The sequence below is a fragment of the Hipposideros armiger genome, unplaced genomic scaffold (genome assembly GCF_001890085.2).
Source record: "Hipposideros armiger isolate ML-2016 unplaced genomic scaffold, ASM189008v1 scaffold_51, whole genome shotgun sequence".
Classification (NCBI taxonomy): domain Eukaryota; kingdom Metazoa; phylum Chordata; class Mammalia; order Chiroptera; family Hipposideridae; genus Hipposideros; species Hipposideros armiger.
In genome coordinates this window covers 5,064,711-5,088,543 of record NW_017731401.1, presented here as the reverse complement: position 1 = coordinate 5,088,543, position 23,833 = coordinate 5,064,711, and the positions used below count along the sequence as shown (strand labels likewise).

Genomic DNA, 23,833 nt, shown 5'->3' with positions numbered 1-23,833 from the left:
TCCTCCACAACTAGACTGAAGAACAAAAGGACAGCAACTTGTCTGTTCCCCTCCCCAATTCCCCAGCACTGTTCCCATACCACAATAAAAATCTTAAAAAAAAGAAAAAGAAAAGAAAAAATCTATTTAAAAAATTACTTAGTAACCAGTAGCAAATTTGAAAGGATTCTCATTAAAGGAAAAAAGTAACCTTCATACTTATTTCTCTTCCACCCCTACACAAAATACATAAACCTGGGGGAAAAATTACTGAACTAAAACATATTAAAATGCTTGGTGGTAGGATGAAAATAATTTTGCTCTTTGTATTTTCTATAGAGTGTGAATTGCTTTTATAATCAACAATAAATTATTAGCTAAAGAATATACAAAACAATACTTTATTAAAGGCTTCTTTAGAATGAAAAGCTACAAATTTCTGAGCAGAGCCCAAAGGCAGACTACATACAAAACAGGTTAGGGCAGAGTGTGAAGAACACAGTGGCCAAGGGAAATTGCCAGGAGAATTTAAGCAGGTAAAACCTAATTAGTAAACGCTGGAAATCTGCCAGTACACAGAACTTAACATCCACTCTTAGGCTAAAGGTGCTCACAGCCAGCAAAGTTATTCTCAGAATTCACGTCTTAGGGAAATGTCCTGAAAGGCCCCCTAATACTAAGAATTTATGGATATACCGCACCTGGGTTTATTCCAAACAAAAATAATGCAGTCGGCCATGTTGTGCACAACTGCCCACTGAGAGCTTCTAGAAACACTCTTTGGTACTACTGTGCGTTCTTTAAGGTTTTCTCCTCTCTACCTCTTTCCCCTCTAACACCTTCCTACAACCTATGCCCAGTCCTTAGCCCTAAGATCTAAAAATGGCACTCTGCCATTTAGCAACACGGATAAAATGATGAGGGTCTAGAGACCACTGGGATAATAGAATCAAACTTGACTTCAGATGTCTCACAGGTAAATATCACACAAGTTGGCGGGGGCCTAATACTTCCAGGGAAACTCCATTAAGCAACTCCACTGAGCCACAGAGGGGAAAATTAATCAACAACAAACGTTCTTCAATCAAAATGAAAAAATAAAATACATTTTGTCCCTTAAAGAAAGGGCCAGTGGAATCAGACAGACTGCATTTGGATAAAGAATCTTTTCCAAGCTGTAATCAGGGGATTTATAGGTTTTAGGCTGTCTGCCCTTACTGAAAATAGGGCTATGTGGCCAGTTCTGGGTTTTGTGGTGTTTTTTTTTTTTTAAATCGTTTTTAATTCTTACTTTATTTGTCACCCTCATTCTCAGCTGGTAGCACAGCAGATACTAGAACTGTCACTTAATAAACATGTACAAATATGTGCATTTTTTCTTGTGTGCATTGTTTTTTTTTTTAATTTACTCTTTTGAATCCATGTGAACTCTGTAATCAGACACCTAAGCCTATTAAGACTATGTGCAAAATAAGGACCTATATTCTGAGACAAAGGAATACTGTATGTTAAAGTACATGATCTTACTTCATGAGCTTCATAACAGCAATTTTAAGCATCAAAAGCCCTTTTTGCTTACTTTCCGTTCATGGTCATGTTTAAGAAAATGGAGGCTTCTCAAAAAAGTGATCCTCAGGTATTGTTATTGTTATTGTCATTATTTAAATACTAACGGAGATAGATACTGTTTTCCATCAAAGCTGAGAGACAAATGATTTTAAGGCTGATATTTTATATACCACTAAGGAAAAAAAGGTTGCCAATTAAACTATGGCATGGCACTTACTGATTATAAGATACACTCAAATTTCACTGAATAAAATTGGAAAATGTCTCTTAGATCAATGAAATATAGTATACAGTCAATGAAAACTATCAACTCATTACAAATAACACTAAAGAAAGGATGTTTAAAAAAAAATCTTTTCTTTGTTCCTTCCCTGGTGCTGTAAGATAGTTACAACGAAGTGCTAGGATTTCAGAGGGTCTTCTGAGCTGTGATAAATATTTGTCTAGAAAACAATCTTGTAGTGTAGACTTCTGGGAACTATTTTTCTCCATTCTTCAAATGGGGAAATGAAGTGGAAAATTTTATCAAAATTTTACTGGAAGCCAAATTTAGAATTTTTAGTTTGCATGTTTACCGCTTTAACCAAGACAATCTGCACTCTTCCCCTAAAGTTTTCATGGTTTGTTTTCCTTCACATTTATCTTTATTTTAAACTTAGAATATCAATCATCTATGGTGAAGGTAATTCTGAAGAGCTATAATCAAAAGTACAGCTAAGGTCACTGGGGCTAGTCCCTCTGAGCACAACTTACGATAAAACATAATGTGAAAGCAACAGTGAGACTATTTCCTTCTTTTTCTTTTCTTAAAAGACAAATGTCTACAGAAGAAAACAAATCTACAGAAAACAGCCAGAATTTCTAAGAAATTTTACTCTGTCCCACTTTCAAATTGTTTCTTTACCAGTACTGGCTGAAAAACTATCTACTTTAAGTCCCTTAAAAAAAAAATCTGTGAAATAAATTAGTTAATTCCACAGTCGTGTACAAAGAATATTAGTCTCATAATGTACATAAAATATTCTTGTCAAAGCCTTAAAAATTTTAATTTTTCATATACAAATTCCAAATTTTCATTCTCTGAAACTATTAACCCTACTAAATAGAAGGTGGGATGTGGCTAAGGCAAGATTTTAATTCTTATATAATTGATAAATGAACTGTAACAGCTCTGCAATCTAAATGTATTTCAAAACAGCACATTAGAATCTAAAATAAAAGGCTTTGTTTTTAGCATTCTAAATTCCTCCAGCAGAAGGCAGTATCCATTTCTGATAATGCCAGCAAGGCAGCATATGGTGACAATATCATGGGCTTCAGGGCTAGGGAGAGCTGAGTTCTTACCTAAACTCTCTGAATCTGTGTTTCCTCACAGGTGAGTTAAAAAACACCACTACCACTACCTACCTCATATGGTTGTTAGATCTGGAGGTTTTGCAGTAATAACAATGGAGAGTGTCTGAACTAGGGTAGTGAACAATGAAGATGGAGAAAAGAGGGTGGATTAGAGTAATATTTAGAAGTTAGCATCAATAATACTTGATATTAATTAAACTGGGAAAGAAAGCAGGTGTCAAGGAACATACATTTTCCATTTAGATGGTGCATTTTGGAGCTGGGGAAGGAGCACAGGAAGGACACAAGGTTTAAAGAAGCACACACGTTCAGTTTTGAATGTACTGCGGTGCCTGGAAGATATCCCAGTGGGACTGGTCAACAGGCAAACAGAAATACAGGTGTGGGGGTGGGAGAAAGATGGGAGTTGGAGATATGGATCTGAGAGTCATCGGCTTATGGCTGCAAGTCATGGGACAAGGAGAGAATGCCTAGTGAGAAGAAAAGTAAGACCCACAGAAACTCAGGAACACCAACATTTAAGGGAACTGAAGAGGAAGAGAAGCCCACAAAGGAAACTGAATAGACCTTGTCCAAGAAGCAGGAACAGAATCTCCAAGGGCGTGGTACCACCGAAGCCTAGGGAAGCGTGAGTGAAGGGGACATGGGATGAGGACAGTATCTAACCAGTAAGCTAAGACTACAGACGCAATGGAAAGTTAATTTGGAGAAAATAATATTTAACAATAAGGAAGAGTACAGCAAAGGTAGTTAGTTGGCTGTCGTCAAATTTCTGTTTTATGGAATAACAGACTTGACTTGCTCCTGAAACAAGATGGACCAAACCACCAAAGTCTATGTAACAAAAACTTGAGTTCCCGTCAAATGTCGAGTTCCCATTCACTAGCAATGTTCATTAGATTCCACTACCGGTTAAGAAACTGGATGAGATGACTTGAGCTTTCTTTCAACTGAAGTAAATTTCAAGAACCAAGCTAAATCTGAAATATTTTGCATTAAAAAGAACAAAGGGAAAGACAATACAAAAAAAGCTTTTAAATACTTAGAAATATAAAGTAATGTTCTGTGACGTTTTAAAAATTAGATTCAATTAATTCTAAGTAAAACACATAAAAAAGATAAAGGCATTTTTGTAACTTTGTGAGTCCAAAGTAAAACACTTAACATGATATAAAAACTTTTACGGTTGATTTTAGCTGTAATACTTCTGTTTAATGTCATTAAAACCTACCCAACTGAGTTTTTATAACTTTTTACTACTAAAAAATTATGTTCTCTTTTCTTTGTTTTAAAGTTCAGGCACATCGGTTTGTTTGCTTATTTCTTTTCATGTGTATTTGTTTGCTTATTTGTTTTTATTTGTTTTATGGCACTTTATAAAAATTATTTGCAATGCTGGATTATTTTCCATTTGTCTCTTCACAACCACCCTGATCTGTGCCCCAGGAGCCTGACTTGCATGGAGCACTGGCAGACCGGGTTAGCTGTGGCTCCATTCCCTACTCAAGTTTCTCTACTGATTGATGGCTCCTATCAGGCAACCCTCTCCTACACCTACAGCTCTTGCTGGGTCAGGTGATCATTCCCTTCCCCTGTCCCTTTTAGATAGAGGTGGTAACAGCTTCCTGCTGTTGCTAGCTAGCCTGGTCACTGTTGGTTGCTGGTTTCTTTTAACCTGCCTACACTCTGCAAATAATTCATTCATTAAATTCTTTTCTATTAACACTGTCAATGTTCTGTTTCCTGCCAGAATCCTGGCTGATACAGTTGTTACTGATGTTTTCAATATAGCAACTTTATATTGCACTATAACCACTACAGAAAATACCTCATGAGAAAAGAGCCATGAACACCAGCTTTTATTGGGTCATCGGGAAAGTCATGAAGCATTTTTGTATTGAAAAACATAGAAAAATATGTCATGACTTTCCCAACGACCCAATACATTTCTTAGTCAAACTAAATTCCTTCCTAACAATAGAAAATAAAAATTAACAACCTAAAAATGGTTAAAAGGAAGGAATTACTTACAAATTTTACTAAGATTAATACACCCGAGTTTTGTAGTCATCCTTGACACCTCACCCTCACATCCCATATCCAATTTATCAATCCTTTCAGGTCTATCTTCAAGTTCAATAGCTGCTTATCATCTCCACCACTACTTCTCAGGTTCCAGTTACTATCATTTCTTGTATGAATTTTTGCAATAGCCTTTCTCATTGATTGAAAGCTTCTTTCTTTCTTTTCATTTTTTTTTAAAGGAGCAAAGATTTTTTTTTTTTTAAAGATTTTTATTGGGGAATTGAGGGGATGGGAACAGTGCTGGGGAATAGGGGAAAGGGGAACAGACAAGTTGCTGTCGTTTTGTTCTTCAGTCTAGTTGTGGAGGACATTGCTTCACTGGCCCAAGTTGGCACCATCATTGCGCTCTTCCCAGGCGAGGCACATCAGTCGCCGGCTTCTGGACGGACGCTTACTGCTGGCCACACACGGTAGCTCATGGCAACCCACTGCCACAGAGGCTGCAGACTACGTGGTCGCCAGCAACTCACTGCAGCCCAGCTCCAGGTCGAACTGTTGTTCAGCATCTTAGCTGTAGAAGGCAGTGTCACTGGCCCTCATATGTGGGATCCGAACTGGGGCCCTCTGGCGTCCCAAGCCAGCTCTTAACCATCGCGCCACTCGGCCGGCCCAGGAGCAAAGATTTTATTGAAGCTAAAGTACAGCTTCTTATGAGAGGGAGTACCCAAAACTAGGATGCCCTGAAGGCTTCTTTCTACCTCTGCTCTTTTCCTGCTTTTGTCAGTCTTTTCTGAACAGAGCAACCAGAATATTTCTGTTGAAAAGTGTTACTGAATATATTTTTTATTAGTAAAAATCATGACTCTTATAAACAGTAAAATGAACATGTTGTCAAAGATATTATTTCATTGACTAACCGATGAGGGAATCATTAAGATGTTACAACTGCTTCAAAGGAAAGTTTTAAGAATCACACATATGTAGAGAACGAGGAACTCTGAAATGAATTTACAAATACATGTAAAATAGTTCTTATTCACAGGGCAATAATCAATAACTGCATTCCACTAGACACAATTAATTTGCACTTCCATGGATAAGACACGTGCAAAACTGTAAAATAACTCAAAAAAATGAGAGATACGTCCAATGGATGAGCAAGACAAGACACCCACTCATCACTTTTTGCCATTTCAATGTCATTCACAATTTTTCCCAACAAAATCTTGAAAATAAAAACTAAAGACTTTTTAATGGTGTGGCTTACAAGGTCCTAAATATTTTGGTATCATTTCCTGCTCCTCTGGCTCCAGTGCTGATTTCATGTACTTTACAATTCTTTCCCCTCCAAACCGGCCTCCCTGCTGTTTCTAAACACATTAAGCATGCTCTTACCTCAGGGACTTTCTAACTGTTGTTCCTCTACCTGGAACACTCTTCTTGTAGATACCCACAGAGCTTGCACCCTCACTTGCTTCAGGTCTTTGCTCACAAATCAATTTACCAGAAGACTATTTTATAGGATTCCTGATCCTAACCTCTCCCTAAGTTCTTTTAATTTTTAACCTCAAAAGGTACCTAATATTAACTAGTATTTTCTCTGAATATCAGTTGAATTACCTGCCATATGCAATTTCAACACCATCTTTGGTCTAATTATTAGGTATTTCTTTGGTCTAGTTATTTGGTAGTTATTTCACCTAAAAGAGGAATATGTTTATGTCAGTGGAAAGCAGAAGTGTGGAACATCACACGCTACTAAAGTAATGGTTTAGGTATTACATTGTTTTTTCAAATACTTTCTGTCTTTACACTAATTCACTCAAAAATATTTAAAAATTCAAAGAATAAAAGAGCTAATCTTTTCCTTCTTTCATCTATCAGTAAACCAAAGGTAAAGCTAACAAAGTAAGGCTTTAAATTCCATTTAAGACTGGGTTTGCTAGTGCACACAATTTCACTTTTTAATTAAAATGCTACAAATTAATATTTATTTTGTCAATTCTAAGAATGTCTGTAAGTATGGAAAAATATTGAGACCACAATCCATCCATCCCACCCCAAGAAAATATCTGGGTTGGAGGCAATAAATGCTGTTTTTTCCCTAATATATGGCCTTGGTGACGCTTACTTTAGTAATACAAAGAAAATCAAACCTTCATTTCAGTGCTTAAGGCAAAATTATTCTGAAAAATAGAAAAATTACTTATTTGAAACCAGTATCTCTTTAAATTATTAAACTTGTGTTAAGATTGTATCAAAAATATAAGAAAGGAGGGGCGGTTGGTTAGCTCAATTGGTTGGAGCGCAGTGCTCATAACACCAAGGTTACCAGTTCGATCCCGCCATGGGACACTGTGAGCTGCATCCTCCACAACTATATTGAAACAACTACTTGACTTGGAGCTGATGGGTCCTGGAAAAAAAACCACTGTTCCCCAATTAAAGAGAAGAGAAGAGAAGAGAAGAGAAGAGAAGAGAAGAGAAGAGAAGAGAAGAGAAGAGAAGAGAAGAGAAGAGAAGAGAAGAGAAAGAAAAGAAAGGAAAGGAAAAGAAAAGGAAGGGAAGGGAAGAAAAGAAAAGGAAGGGAAGGGAAAGGAAGAAAAGGAAAGGAAAGAGAAAAGAAAAGACAGGATTTTCGGGTAACAAATTATACTTTCAAAGGTATAGTCAATATATTTTACAAGAATTTTGGTTAATCTGAAGGGTAAAAATTTTAAATGATAGTAAAGGACTTAAGATTATAATACACCCAACTTTCTACTACTTGTGAACAGGCCTTCAGCTGGCAGCTACTGCATCATAATAAACGTTGGGCCTGTTTGCAAGAACCAATTATGCAATACCCTCAAGCAAATTACTCTATTACCAGAGTTTTAAAAAACTGGGTTGCTACAATTACATTATAGGTATATTTACGATCAGTTTTTATAGATGTGTTTTGAGCATAATTAAGCTAAAAATATAAGGAAGACTTAATTTTTTCAAATATAAGACTGGGACACATCCTCTTTTTTTAAAAAAAGGAAAGGGGGACAAATGCACGTCAGGAATAAAAAAGAAACAATAAAAAAATGGGAAAAAAAATGAAACATCATTATGTTTCATTTAGAGCAGGCAAGCAGCTCACCAACTTTTTGACTCAGGACCCCTTCATATTTTTTAAATTATTTGAGCTATTTTAAAGAGCTTTTGTTGAACTGGGTTCTATCTACTCATATTTACCAAATCAGAAGTTTGAAATCAGAGAAATGTTTAAAATATTAATTTATTTACAAGAATAAGCCTTTCACACACTAACATAAATATTTTTATGAAAAAATAACTGTTTAAAAACCTACTTTCCAAAAAGTTTAGTGAGAAAAGTGACATTATTTTATATTTTTGCAAGTCTCTTTAATGTCTGGCTTTATAGAAGACAGTGGATTCTTAGGCCCAATCTATGATATGTTGTTTTGGTTAAAACATATAAGCATATGAAGAAAATTTAGCTTCACACAGATACATAGTTAAATAATAATCATTTCAAATAACTGCTGACATTCTTCATACTTACTATACCTAAACTTGACAAATAGCAGTTTCTTGAAGATCAATTACAATGTGGAATCTAAAACTGTATCAATGAGCTTTTCACACTCTATTACATTAAAATTCATTAGTTTATCTTGTACTTTGAATACATCTTTTACCCATATATGATTTTGTATCATCATACATTGGTCATCCGGTAAATAATGGTTCAATGAATTATGCATATGTTCTGAACTGACAATTCAGAAGACAATATCAAGAAAAAAAAATCACTATTTTTATATCTTTAGTATCACTACTCATCTCACCAGAAAAGCCTATGTGGGAAGCTGTCGAGCTCACAATGTTACATACAAGTTTCCCAAAATTATAAATTTCACTTGAAAACTTGATTTTTTTTTATCATTGGCTACAAATACAGCTGCTTTTCACCAAGTGGTAGGCTCACTTAATTCATTTTTGAGAAAAACAAATGTCAAATACATAAGTTCGAATAACCAAGCTTTGCCCGTCCTGTTCTTTCAAGGCAAAAAAAAAAAAAAAAGAGGTGTTACAGAAAAAAAGCAGCTAGTTCAGCTCGTAACTCAACTGAACAGGTCTTTTCTTTGAAGACAACTATCATGCATCAGTATACAGCAGAAGAGCTTTATAAATCCTTCCCATTTTGTCACTCAAAATATTTAAAAGATGTGTACTCAGAGTCAAGATCTAATGAAATTAATATTGTTACTGCTTCATCAAGGACATTCTTAAATGAAGTTGGATAATTAAAAAAAAAAACGAATGCAGGGCAGTGAAGAACATAATAGTTCAGTTTGGTGCCACTGACTTAATTTGTGCTAAGGTGTTAGCAGTTTTACTCACCATTGCTTTTGCAGCACTCACTGCAAATGTCAACACAGCAAAAAAGACAAAAATATATATATTATGAAAATAGTTTTGAGCTCCCACACCATCTACCTGGTCTCAGGGACCCACAGAGGTCAACAGAACATATTTTGAAAACTGCTCAAAATTAAATATTCCAAAAATTAAGATAATATTACAATATCATACCAAAAGATTAGTGATTTTAGATGAAATAAGTTCCTAGAAAAAATTAACTTATCAAATCTTCTTCAAGAAGAAATAAAAATATGAATAGTCTTATAATCTTAAAAAATTCAATTAGGAATTATAAGATCCTCCCATAAAGAGATTCTAGGCCCAGATGGCTTCACAGATGAATTCTGTCTAACATGCAAAAAAGAAATAATTTTACACAACGTATTCCGAAGAATAAAGAAGATAACCTCTCTGGCTGATTCTGAGACTAGTATAACCTTGATATCAAAACCCAAAAAGGATAGATAGTATAACACAATTTAAAATTGCAGGCTCACGTCCTTCATGACTATTGGTGCAAAATTCTTAAAATATCAGCAAACTGAGTTCAGTAACATATAAAGCTTCAAAGGTTGGTTTAACATTAGAAAAACTAAAGTAATTCTCCACATTAATAAACAAAAGAAGAAAATATCATATTCTTATTAATAGATTCAGAGAAGAGATATCTTCTCAGAGCTTACTCTCAATGGATAAAGAAAATTATAGACTGTTTGGAGGAGACTCAAGTAGACTAAAAAGACTAGACTAAAAAGACAAGGAAAAATCAAGCTGCAGTACTCAAGGTAAGAAGCCTCCACACCACAAAGGTGCTACCACTATCACTTTTTCCAAAAGAAAAAATATTAGAGTCAAGACTCCTAATCAAGTTTTTCTTTTATGTTTCACATTAAATGCAGTCATGCTTGGTGTTGCCCTCACACAACTATCTGTTCTGACAGTCTAGTAACAGAATTCTTAAAAATAACTGGTAAGACGAAGATGGCCTATAATGTTGGCCTCCAACTTACTACTAATCATCTGCATTAAATGGAAGGTGAATGGGACAACTATGCTTTTACCATTATTCAGAATAACTGGGTGTAATTATTCTTTCCCCTATCTTGTTGTTACCCACACAAGGGCTCCCTTCCTAAAGGAAGCACTACTGTTTCCATTGGTGCAGACATTGAGCAAGTTCAGTAAAACCCATCTAATCCAATTCAAAACAGATCTGAAGTTAGCTGGTTAAATCAGGAAATTAAATACATGTGTGTATACCTTAAACGTTTTATTTTAGCTTAAACATATAAAAAGGAATGAATTATCCAAACTTAGAGTCAGAGACTTTTTTCTTTTCCAATGGGGGCCTGCTGATTGGACTTCTGTGCCACATTTCTTACATATACCTTAACTAAACTGAATGTTTATTTGAAATGGATCAAGGATTTCCATTTCTGGCAACATGGGAGGTTAGATGGCCCCAACTGGCCCTATTGCCGGAATCTAAAATGTTGAATTAATTCTTTTAAAAACATTTTTAAACTTCTTAATTTGGCAAAAATGTACGGAGAAGCTCTGGAAGATGGCTCTTGACTTTAAGGTAACCTCAGAAGTCTGCTTTGTAAAGTACAGAGTGCTGGAGATAGGCTATGTATTCTGTGACTCCCCAACATGAGAAATGCAACCAAAGAACCCTGCATATAGATGAAAATCCAAAAGGCTAAACCTTACACGTGCAAAGAACATCTGAATGAGTAGCAAACATACCTAGCAGAAGGTGACAGCAGCAAACTTGCCTGCTTGACTGGTGCTGGTAGGAGAGAGGGAAAATGTCTCCTGTGAGAATTTGTAACTACAAACCAACTCTTAAATGAGTTTGTGGAGAAGGAAAAAAATGAAAAAGGTGAGAAACATGGAAAAATAGATTAGGAAGGTTTAGGTCTAATTAGAGTAACACAGTCCCCACTTCTAAGATGACCAAAAAAAGAAGAAACAATGGCTGTGCCAAAAAGGGCAACAGCCTTGATACAGCCTATTTGCTGCACTAACTGCATCCAATGTGTGCCCAAAGGCAGGCCATTAAGAAGTTCTGCACTGGAAACAACAGAGGCTTCAGATCCATTTTCAAAGCAAGTGTCTTCAATGACTACGTGGTTCCAAATGTATATGGAACTATATTACTGTGTGAGTTGTACCCTTTACAACAAGGAAGTCAAGAATCATTCACAGGAAGCACAGAAGGACCAAACACCTCCACCCTGATTTAGACCTGCAGGTGCCGTCCCATGACCTCCGCAAAAGTCCATGTAAGGAAAGTGCTGAGTCCTTGAAGACTGAAGAAAAACTGTCCTCTCAGAAAAAAAAAAGAAGTTAAAGAAGGAGAAAATAAAGAAAATAATAGGCATTATACAGAGAAATAATGGTCAAGAATTTAACATAATTCTTCAAAGACAGCCTCAGATCCAGGAAGCCCAAGTAGAATTACAAGTAATAAAATAAAATAATGAAATGGAAAAAAGGAACACCTCAATATGTTATATAAAATTGTAGAACACAAAAGGGAGAAAAAAGGTTTGAAAACAATCAAATAAAAGACAGAGGATTTACAAAGGAAGGGCAATTTTACTCTCCACAGCAGCAATGGCAGTCAAAAGACTGGAATCATGTCTTCAATGTGATAAGAAAGCTTAGAATTCTATATACAGAGAAATTATCTTTCAAAAATGGGGATAAAATAAAGACACCTTCAGATAAACAAACAAACAAAAAAAACTGTTTTTTTCAACAAAAGACTTTCACTAAAAGAAATTCTAAAGGATGTACTTCAGGTAGAAAAAAATTATCTCATATGAGAGGTCTCAGATGCAAAAAGGGATAATCAGCCAAGAAAATAGGAAATAATTTTAAACAAAGACTCCCTAAAACAATAATTTGTATAAAAATCTGTATGTATGTAGGAGAGAAATATGCTAAAATTAAATAACAGATGATGGTGTTACAGGTTGAGAGGACAATCACAGCATTTTGTTATTATTCAGAAATAGGTTAACGATTCTATTTAGACTTTTCCTTTTAAAAAGGACACATTGAAATAGCTAGAGTAATCAATGAAAGAATATATTAATTTACAAAAATGTGTGCATGACTGCAAGGTGTTGGGGGGAATAAAATAAGAAAAAAATGCCTACATGAAGGCTTCATACACATAACTCAATATAAAAGATTGGAAGATTGGGAGGGAGGGGGAGTAGAACAAAGAGAAAATCACATACAAAGACACATAAATCTAAATCTACCAGTAGTCAAAACTGACTCAAATTCTCCAGGTAAAAAATAAAGACGGTTATTCAGAACAGAAACACACCCTCAACCACACTGTTCATGAGACACAAACCAAAATATAGGATCAATGAAAATTAAAAGATGGAAAATACTATTCACCAAAAGAAAGTTAGAACAATTATATTATATTAATCCAAGAAAGCAGCCAACAACAAAACTATAAGGCTAAAATTGTTTTTAGATAGCCTTTTCACAATGACAAAAATTTCAATTTAACAGAATCATAAAACAATTCTAAATTTATAAGTACTTAATAAAACAGACTCAAAATAAATAAGGGAAAAATTAACACCTCTACAAGGAGACACTGACAAGTCTACCATCACGTGAGAGACATTAACATGTTTTTCTCATCAGAGAAACTGATAGAGCTATTCCAAAATAAAACCAAACCCAAATCCAAAACAAAACAGAGACAAACAAAAATGCAATACTTGAATAGAACAATTAATAAGCTCATGGAATATATGTAGCACTATGCTCTAAACATGGGAGAATTCATTCTTTCCAAATGCACATGGAACATTTATAAAAACTGGCCATAGGCTACATCTTAAAGTTAGTCTTTATAAATTACAATATTATCGTGTCTGATTATAATGAAATCAACTTGAAACTGTATAACACAATATTTAAAAGTTAAATATTTGAAATTAAATGTATCTTTCTAAATAATTCATGGAATAAGAATTATTTTTTAAATGAACAAAACCAAGAATATTATATAACAAAATTTGTGAGGAGACAGTCAAGATGACACTTAGAGGCAAATTTAAAGACTAGAAGCCAAAATTAAAAGTTTTTCTTTTTTAAAGTACAGCAGAAAAAACCCTAAAAGTTCTGAGAGAAGTAGAAAAAAATAATATCAGGACTTAAAAGGACAGAAAACATTTACAAACAGAGATGATCAACAGAGTCTACAGTTCATTGTTTGAAAGAGTAATTAAGATGATAAAACCTCTGGAAAAACTAATCAAGAAAAACAAAAAACAGACAAATGAAAAGGGAACATCATTACAGATGTTGTAGGGCTGAAACTGATTAAGAGGATATGATGGGCAATTTTATGGCAATAAATTTGAAAACTTAAGATTTTGAAAAATTTTCAGAAAATATAATCTATTAAAAATGATTCAAAAAGAAAAAGGACTCACACTTCCCAGTTTCAAAACTTATTACAAAGCTACCATCATGAAGCATCAAATCACCAAGTGTGGTACTGGCATGGCATAAGGAGAGACATGTAGATCCAATGGAAACTAATCCAGAAATAAATACATAAACTTTATAGTCAAGTGATTATCAATAAGTGTGACTACACATCTCAATGTGGAAAGAACAGTCTCTTCAACAAATGGTGCTAGGACTACTAGATTTCCAATTGTAAAATAATGAAGTGGAACTTCTACCTCATATTACATACAAAAATTAACTCATAATGGATCAAAGACCTAAAAAGAGCTAAAACCATAAAACTTGTAGAAGAAAACATAAGTGTTCATTACATTGAATTAGGCAAAAGTTTCTTTGATATAATAGCAAAATCACAAGCCATAAAAGAAAAACATATAAACTGGACTTTATCAGAATAAGAAACACTGGGCAGCTGGATGGCTCAGTTGGTTAGAGCGCATGCTCTTAACAAGGTTGCCGGTTCAACTCCCGCATGGGATAGTGGACTGCCCTGCAACTAGACTGAAACAGCTACTTGACTTGGAGCTGATGGGTCCTGGAAAAACAGAGTGTTCCTCAATAAAACTTCTTTAAAAAAAAAGAAAAAGAAAAGAAAAAGAAACATTTGTGCTTCAAAGGACACTATCAAAAAAGCAAAATGTAAGGCCAACAGAGTGGCTCAGTTGGTTAAGAGCTCGCTCAAGAGTGCGAGCTCTGAGCAACAGGGTCGCTGGTTCGATTCCCGGCCCGAGCTGAGCTGCCACTGAGCTACCAACAGGTGGCAGGATGGCTCAGCTAAAAAAAAAAAAAAAAAGGAAAATGACAATCCAAAGAATGGGAAAAAATAGTTGGAAATCATGTATCTGAAAAGAGTCTAGTATCCAAAATATATTTAAAAAAACTCTTACAGCTCAACAAAAAGACAATTAACCCAATTTGTAAGAGAACAGAAGATGTGAACAGACATTTCTCCAAAGAAGATAATATAAATGAGCAGTAAGCACATGAAAAGATGATCAGCAATACTAGTCATTAGGGAAATGCAACTCAAAACCACAGATTCCATTTCAGACTCACTAGGATAGCTCACAGACAACAGCAAGTGTGGCAAGGATGTGGAGAAACTGGAACCCTCGTATCCTGTTCATGGAAATGTAAAATGGTGCAACCACTTTGGAAAACAGTTTGGCAGATCTTAAAAAGGTTAAATTTTAATGCAGCATTACCATATGACCCCAGCAATTCCACTCCTTGGTATATACCCAATAGAAGTGAAAATATATGCACACAAAAACTTGTACATAGAGGTTCATAACAGCATTATTCGTAACAGCTAAGAATGGAAACAACTGAAATGTACATCAACTGATTAATGCATAAACAAAATGTGGTATTATCTACACACTGGAATAATAGTCCACCATAAAAAGAAATGAAGTACTAATTCCAGCTACAGCATGAATGAACTTTAAAAACATTATACTAAGTGAAAGATGACAAACAAAAAAGGCCACACATTACAATTTTATTTATAGGAAATGCCCAGAATAGGCAAATCTATAGAGATAGAAAGATTACTGGTTGTCAGGGGATGGGAGAGGGGGGATGGGGAGTGACTGCTAATCCATACAGGGTTTCTTTTTGGGATAATGAAAATGTTCTGGAATTCATGGTGATGCTTTTACAACTTTGGGAAATCTTTTTAAAAACACTGAATTTTACACTTTAATGGGGTGAATTTTATGATATGTAAATTACATATTAATTTTTAAAAGGTAAATCAATTGACCACTTAAAAATAAGAATCTGAATAGATTAATGATCCTTAAAGAAACTGAATAGCAGCTGTTTAAAATCTTTTGACTAAACAATTGGTCTTACAGGTAAGTCCTACCAAACAGTCAAGGAACAACGAATAATTACAACCTTAAACTCTTCTAGAGCATAGTAAAATAAAAAAAAGGAAAACACTTTCAATGGGGGAAAAGACAGTCTTTTCAACATATGGTCATATGGTGCTGGGGAAACTGGATATCCACATGCAACAGTGAACTTGGCTCCTTACCTTACACCTGCACAAAAATTAACTCAAAATGAATTAAACACCTAAAACTATAAAACTCTTAGAAGAAGACATAGGGGGAAAGCTTGATGACATTGAATTTGGCAATGATTTCTTGGCTATGACACCAAAACCACAGGCAACAAAAGTAAAAACAGATAAATTAGACTACATCAACATTAAAAACTTCTGTGCATGAAAGAAAACAACAGTGAAAAGGCAACCTGTGGAATGGGAGAAAATATTTGCAAATCATGTATCTGATATCCAGAATATATAAAGAACTACATACAATTCAGCAATAACAACAACAAAATCAAATAACCTGATTTTAAAATGGGAAAAGGATTTGAATAGATATTTCTCCAAAGAAAATAGAAGATGGACAACAAGCATATGAGAAGCTACTCAACATCAACAGTCATGAGGGAAATTCAAGTCAAAACTACAATGAGATACCACCTCACACCAATTAGGATGGCTAAAACCCAAAACAAAACAAAACAAAACAAAGAACAACCAGAAAACAAGTGTTACAGAGGAGGAGAAATTGGAACCCTAGTACACTGCTGATGGGAATGTAAGTGGTGCAGTTACTGTGTTTTAAAACGGTATCATGGTTCCTTAAAAAATTACTAATAGAATTACCATATGAACCAGTAATATCACTTCTGGATCTATAACCAAAAGAATTGAAAGCAGGGTCTCAAAGAGACCCTCTTCTTCCATGTTCATAGCAGCATTATTCACAATACCCAAAAGGTGAAAGTAACATAACAGTCCATTGACAGATGAACGGATAACAAAGTGTTTATACATACAATGGTATATTATTCAGCCTTAAAAAGGAAATATTGACACATGCTACAACGTGGATGAACTTTGAAAATACTGTGCTAAGTGAAACAAGCCAGGTAGAAAAAGTTATCTTTTTGTATAATCTCATTTACATGACGTTTCTAGAGTAATCAAACTCATGAAAACAAAAAGAATGGTGATTGCCAAGGGCTGTAGGGAGAGAGCACAGGAGTTGTTCAAAAACTGGTTGCACAATAATGTGAATACAATTAACATTACTTAACTGTACACTTAAAAAATGGGTAAGTTGGTAAATTTTATGTTAATTGTATTTTACAATTAAAATATTTTTAATCATTAAAAAGAGAGATTTTTTAAGCCAACCAACCAGCACACAATGAGAAAAGAAAACTACAAGCCAATCTGATTCATAAACATTGATGTAAAAATGCTAAGCAAATGTAAGTAAACCAAATCCACGAATTTATTAAAAAAAAAAAAAAAAGATAATCCACCATTTGACTAAATTGGGTTTATCATAGGAATGCTCAGTTAGCCAAATCCAAAAATCAATGTAACTGACCACATTAACAGATCAAGGAGAATTTTGATCATTGCTAGAGTTACACAAAAGCCTTTTTTGACAGAGCTCAATGTCTACTCATGATTTTAAACAAACAGGACTTAAAATTCCTAGCAAGGTAAGATTGGGATAAAACTTCTTTAACTTGATAAAGGCCATCTAAAAAAATCTACAAGTATCATTTTAAATGGCGAAATTTGAAAGCATTTCTTTTGATGCCATGAACAAGAAACAAAACTGAGTACCTGCACATCTAAGATAGCATAGTAATGGTTCAGGGGTAGAAAAAATAGACCAATAGTACAAAGATTACAGAAATAAAACAACCCATATATTAAAACTTGAGTTATGACAAGGAATTTTACATATCAGGGAGGATTATTTATTCATTTCAATAGTGATGGGATAACCCATTAACCACATGGACTGAATTTGTATCCTGTACCTCTCACAAAAATCAATTACTAGGAGATTTAAGAATTAAATGTAAAAAGCAAAACCATGAAGCTTTTAGTTGATAGCCAATGCCATCAGAAGTGATCAAGGTATACATGAGAAAGGCCAAATAACCAACTGAATTCAAAGGTGAAACTGTTTTAATCTTTTAATTTCCCTCCATATTTTGTGAATTAATCAAACAGCAATCATATCAAAGTAAGTAGACTATATGATTAAGAAAAAATGATGCTAATGTAATACAGAGCTGCCAATGTCTCAACTACTTCACATCTTAAATATATTATACATTTATGCCTTTATTTAAGATCAGCACATTATTGTAGGGATTTGTTAACAAGGATAAAACACCAAAAACTTCATGGTTCAGTAAGTGTCTATATCAATATGTCTATATCTCATTTCAAATATTAGAAATGATGCCCACAGTAAAATCTAAATAGCGTTTCAGGTGGGTAGGGGTGTTGGTTTGACCCTTCCCTTTGCTCCATGAATATTATTTTACCAAAAGCCAGAATCTATCTTTGGACGCTTCAGGGAAGAAACAGCTAATGTATTAAGAACAGCTCTCTATTACTCATTGGAAAGAGTAAGGGCTTAAAAAAAAAAAGGCAAGAAAACGGAGCAAGCAGACACCATATTCTGATGGCTCTGAAATAATTCTAAAATTAAAAGTACCAAGGAAACAGGCACAATAGATCATTCACTTGGAAAACTATTAACACGCTATATATGGCTGAAGAGGGTGAGTTGCAAAGAACACTCATCCCAAGATAATTTTTTTTTTTTACAATATGAAAGCATGTGTCCATGAAGCAAAATAAATTCATTCTCATTTCATCCACCACCAAAACACCCTCCCCTTTACCAAAAAACGCACATACATACAAGGCAGTTGTGTTCAATCTGAACTGTAAGCCTCTGGCTCACATGAAAACAAGACAATTTTAACCACACAAGTCCCAGCACTCAGAAGACTTGTAGTTTCTACACGTTGCCCACACAGCTCTGTGAGCGTGTGATTAGGAGGAACGATGCACAATCACACCACATTCCTTCCCTCAGCTCACACATCAAGAACTTGCCCTCTCAGCTGCATTCTTCTCCAAACAGCCATGGTCACCCTAGCAACCCTCTGCTCCTAATATGGACAGCTGGTCCATTTAAAGTCAGCCCTTCTTGGCAGGGAAAATGCTTGTTCTTCAAATTGGGGGAGAGAAGAGAGGTTTTCCTTTCAATACACATTACTGGGGTTGATTCAACTTGATCAGCACTTTTGTTCTGTGGCAGCAAGTTGTGTCAAGTTTCAACCTATTCCAAGTTTGGTTTTTTGGTTTGGTTTTTTTTTTTTAATCTAAAAGCAAGTGGCTAAAAAAAATAAAATAAAGGCAGCTCAGATGGATTCTAAGGAAGAGTAGGAACATGAAACATAAAAGTATCTGAAATAACCGTATTCCTTCATAAAATGATAAGGCTATCCACATTTTTCAAAGTTCAAATTAATTTAAACTGAATTGTAACATCTGGAGCCTTAATATACAATAAGAAATCAGTCAGAAGGCCTCTTTTTAACATCAGAACCTATTTCTGAGCAACAAAAACACTGCGAAACTTCAAAGTCCTATAACTCCAGTCTACTCAATAGACTATGAGTCAATGGATTTATCCTACTACTTACATGTGAAATCTATCACAATCTTCCCACACACTCAAATGTAAACGAGGTATTGAACCAAATGGCTACTACATATATCTGAAGACTCTCCAGGCTTAGAATGACCTAGGATAGCACTGGATTACTCAAAACCAAATTTGATTCTATGCTTATACCACCTAAAGATGGGTCTAAACCAAATTAAGTCTCTTGGGATAAAAGACAGGTTTGTAATACAGTTTACCTGATTTTCATACTACAAACAAATACTTTGGGGTGGGAGGAAGGATTACCATATTCTGAAGTATGTGAGATCAAATTGCTTGTTCCATGCTCACAAAGGGATTCTCATTTCCCATCCATCAAAATCAGACATCTTCAAGGAAAGTATATTGGCATGTTTAAACTAAAAAACATCTAAATTTATGATACTAATATTAAGTTGGAAATATTTATGAAATAATTTTCTATATAACAGTGGTGGACAAAATCCATATTAATTTAATAAATACTTAATAAATAAAAAATGTTTTAGTGAATGTTAAGGTTAAGTGACTACCACCTACATTATTCATTGGTTATATTTTTGTTCGTATATGTGTTTTTTTAAACTTCTCAGGCTATGAGTTTCTTCCTGGTTAGAAACATTTCTTTCAAGTTAAAACTATCCCAGTAATTACATTTTCTATACAGAACAAAATATCAGTTGACAAGGCAGCAGTATAGATTAGTACAAAAAACATAAAGCTAATTCCACTACTGGTTTCATCTGTAAAATGAGCAAACTATATATTTTGCTTATGCCATGTGTTAACATAATGTGAGAATAATGAAATTACTATGCCATACAAAATACTCAAAAATTAAGGAAACTAGAGAAAGGGACTATGTTACCTGATGTTTAATTCTCCAATTTGTTATTTTTAAAAAGGGCGGGGGGAGTGTTTAACCATGCATGGGATACCAAATCAATATCAACTTCAAGAGTTGCTTGTCTTCCCACCAAAGATCTTATAAAAAGGGTTGACATATAAATGACTACTTCTTTCAAAAAGCCTCAACGTTGGCTTCACATTTAGCAGACAGGAATCCCCTTACCCTTTCCCATTCCACTCCTGAACCATTTCCACATTCCTCCTAGCCCCCAGAACTAAGAGCCCCTAAGATCCTCCTCTCCCAAAGAAACTGCTCTCAATAAGGTAACTAGAGCTTTTCCTACCTGGTTGGAAGCCCCTCGCTGATGTGATCACTGCTTTCATTGCCCTCCTCCTAATGTCACGGCCCACCCCATCCTCTCCTCTTCACTAGGAGGAGGAACCCCAGACTTGGAGCGCCTACATTCTGACAACTTCTAGTTAGGGGATCCAAGAGAAGTTGCTTCTGCTGACGCTGTGCTACGACTAGATGGAACTGCTTCTGCACCCCAAGCTCAGAATCCTGCGTTTCTACTGTTCTTACTCTGTGTTCGACTGTGATTAATAAGTAACAGATAATGCAGAGCATCCTTCAACTATTCAGTTTTTGTGGGCTAATACTGAGACCTACGCATTTTAATACATTGTTTCTAGAAGAAAACATGCTTTTGTTAGGTCCCACTATTCTTTCCTTTGCTTGTTCTAACAGACTCTTAGATAGACAGCCTTCTAAATAGATGTTTGTAGTTCCGCTAATATTCCACAGCATCTAACTCACACTCTTTAACTTCAATTCTAATATAAAGAAATAAACACAAATTGGCCTTTTCTTAAATGCTTAAATGTGCCTTGTACATTTAAGGAATTTAACAGCTTCATTTTAATAACCTAGAATACAATGCACCAGTAGAAGAAACAAATTAGATGAAGACTCAGCAACATGGCCAGATCTTAGAAAAAAAGGACAGAGGAAGCTGGAGGGGACTAAAAGAATTAGATTAAGACCTAGTGTATAATTAAAATACTGGAAAATAAAATAATAAAGTCTTTTATAAGATACAAACAAAAGGGTACATATAAAACACATTAAAAGGTCACTTATATGGAGACTAGGTATAAAACAGTCCTTTAATGAACCAATGATGATGTATATGACACAAACAGAGGAACATCATTAACTTAATACTCTGTACTTGAGCTTGAAAACTGGTATTTCAGAGAAAGCCTACTACTACCTATACCAAAAAGTTCCTGAGAAAATTTAACCAAAGTAACTTCTTAAGGCTGCCAAGTAATTGATTCTAAGTTCCTGGCATAGGATAAGCACACGGCTAAGGAGATTTTACTATCTACTCACTTGAACATTTCATTCTTCAGCAGTCTAAAGAGTATAATAATGTAAATCATTGATGATCCATTATAAAGGTCATCATCATTCAGGATTTTTTTTAAATACTAGATGTTTCTCAATCTTGTACTATGTACCTGGTAAAAAGCATTTCACTTTTTAAACTGAATATAGGAATTATACAATTTCCATAGGTGGAAACATAGCTAAATAATTGCCTTTAACTTAAAGCCCTAAGAGAGCATCTATGAAACCTCTACTCCCCAAAGTCATTTAGGTAACATCCATTAAGATAAAAGGTGAATGGGCCCCCACGGAAGAAGAGAACTTTTTTTCCAAAGCTGGACAAACCCACTCCTAAGGATACAAGGAATAAGCTCTGACCATGAAAGGCAGTATTTATGTTTCAAAGGTGACTACTTTTATCATACCCTTTTAATCCTAACTTGCTAGCAAATTCTGAGGTAGTGAAGATTTGCTAACAAATTTGTAATAATCAAAAGATATATAATAAATATGGGGAAACGAGTTTTTTTTTATCAAGAGCAATTCGGCCAGTATTCAACTATATTTTTTTTGTTACTATATTAACAATTTCTTACCTTGTGGAATTCTCTTCTGAGAAAAACAGATACAATTTTGTTCCTAAAAAAATTTCAAGTAGAAAAGTTGAAATGTTAGTTTCAAAACAGAAAGTCTCTTGAAAATGAAGATACAAAATGCTAACACAGTACATCCAGAGTATTATGACATTTGGTATTACCAAAGTTTAAGAGACAGTAAGACTCTAATAATAAAAGTACTTTATTGTTTTTATAAAAATATTTACTATAAAATGTATTATTTTTATCATTACAAAAATATTCTATTATACTATCAAATCATTTTTGCTAGGTACCTAATGATGTGTGGCCCATTTTCATATTCTAAAACATCAGTACTCAATTGGGTTTTACTCTAGTCAAGATCTGATATTCTGAAGGGTACTTTTTACATATAACCCACAAGTTGTAAAACTCATCCTTTTAACATGTAAAATTCAGTGGTTTTTTTCTATGTTCACAAAGTTGTGTAACCATCACCACACCACCATCTAATTCCAGAATATTTTTGTCACCCCAATAAGAAATCCTGTACTGAAGCGTATGTACATTTTTTTCCCCAGGGAGAAACATCTGAAAGAAATTTAACTTTTAAAAATATACAAGAAGGATAGATACTCTTTACGACACTATGATCAAATCTGTGTTTCGTTTTTTTAATGTGTAGAACAAAGACTGGTAGAAAAAACAAATACCCAAAAATTACAGGAGTAGCTGTGTTTGGATAGTGGTATTATAGAGACTCTTTTTCATAGATTTCCTCTAAAGCAATGATTTTATAATATTATCTTTATGTTTCTTAAAAGGTACAGCACAGACATCATACATTTTCTAGAGCTATATGCTAGAATTTGTACTATAATCCAATGTAAAAACAGAAATAAAAGTTGACACTTAAAAAAATGTCCACTATATTTTTACTAAATGTTTTTCAAAGTAAATAAAATAAGTATAAAGTTAAAAAAAAAATGTTGGCCGCACTTACTAATCTGGTTGAAAAGCCACAGCTGCATCTTACTTTATGACAAATTGACTGTTTCATCACTTTTGCATCTGGGCATCTACTTCTTAATGGTCATTTCTGAAATAAAGATGTAATAATTAAGAATACAGGATTATAACAAAAACATAAAATCTTTAAGGACAATTATCTAAATTTTAGTGATTAGAGGGAAGTATGAAAACAGTTCTTGAGCAATTTCTAATAAAAAACTGTAACAGAGCTGAGGGTAAGGTGGGAGGGATGGAATACAGACCCACAAGATCAGAATTCTATAGTTATGTTAGATGTACTGAGTATAAAAATCTATAACCTCTTCAGTCCTCAATCTCTTTCACCCACCAGGGTCTTGCATTTCCTAAGAATGCCATTTACAGATTGGAAAAAGAAAAAAGGAAGAGAAAGAAGAGAAGCCCTGAAACTGCATATTTGAAAACAGCTTAATTGCTTAATTTGTTATGCTTATTTGTCTATTTCTTCCTCACAGCTATAGAAAGTAAGCTCCAGAGATTTTTGTCAATTTTATTTACTGACACCTTTTTTTTTTTTAATCTAAAAGCAAGTGGCTAAA

The 23,833-nt window shown here is 34.4% G+C and overlaps 1 protein-coding gene and 1 pseudogene across 3 annotated transcripts in view; one reads left to right on the top strand and one right to left on the bottom strand.

The window, feature by feature from the left end:
* FRS2 (fibroblast growth factor receptor substrate 2) overlaps positions 1–23,833 on the bottom strand; it is a 108,278-nt gene that overhangs the window by 30,912 nt on the left and 53,533 nt on the right. For 2 of the 3 annotated variants that reach the window (XM_019640550.1, XM_019640549.1), the window contains 2 exons: positions 23,248–23,343; positions 22,263–22,305 (listed from right to left, as the gene is read on the bottom strand). The exons of the other annotated variant lie outside the window; for it this stretch is intronic. The gene's annotated coding sequence lies outside the window, so the exon portion shown is untranslated. The remainder of the gene's footprint in view (positions 1–22,262; positions 22,306–23,247; positions 23,344–23,833) is intronic. 3 annotated transcript variants of the gene reach the window in all.
* Positions 11,304–11,640, top strand: LOC109381667 (40S ribosomal protein S26-like; annotated as a pseudogene).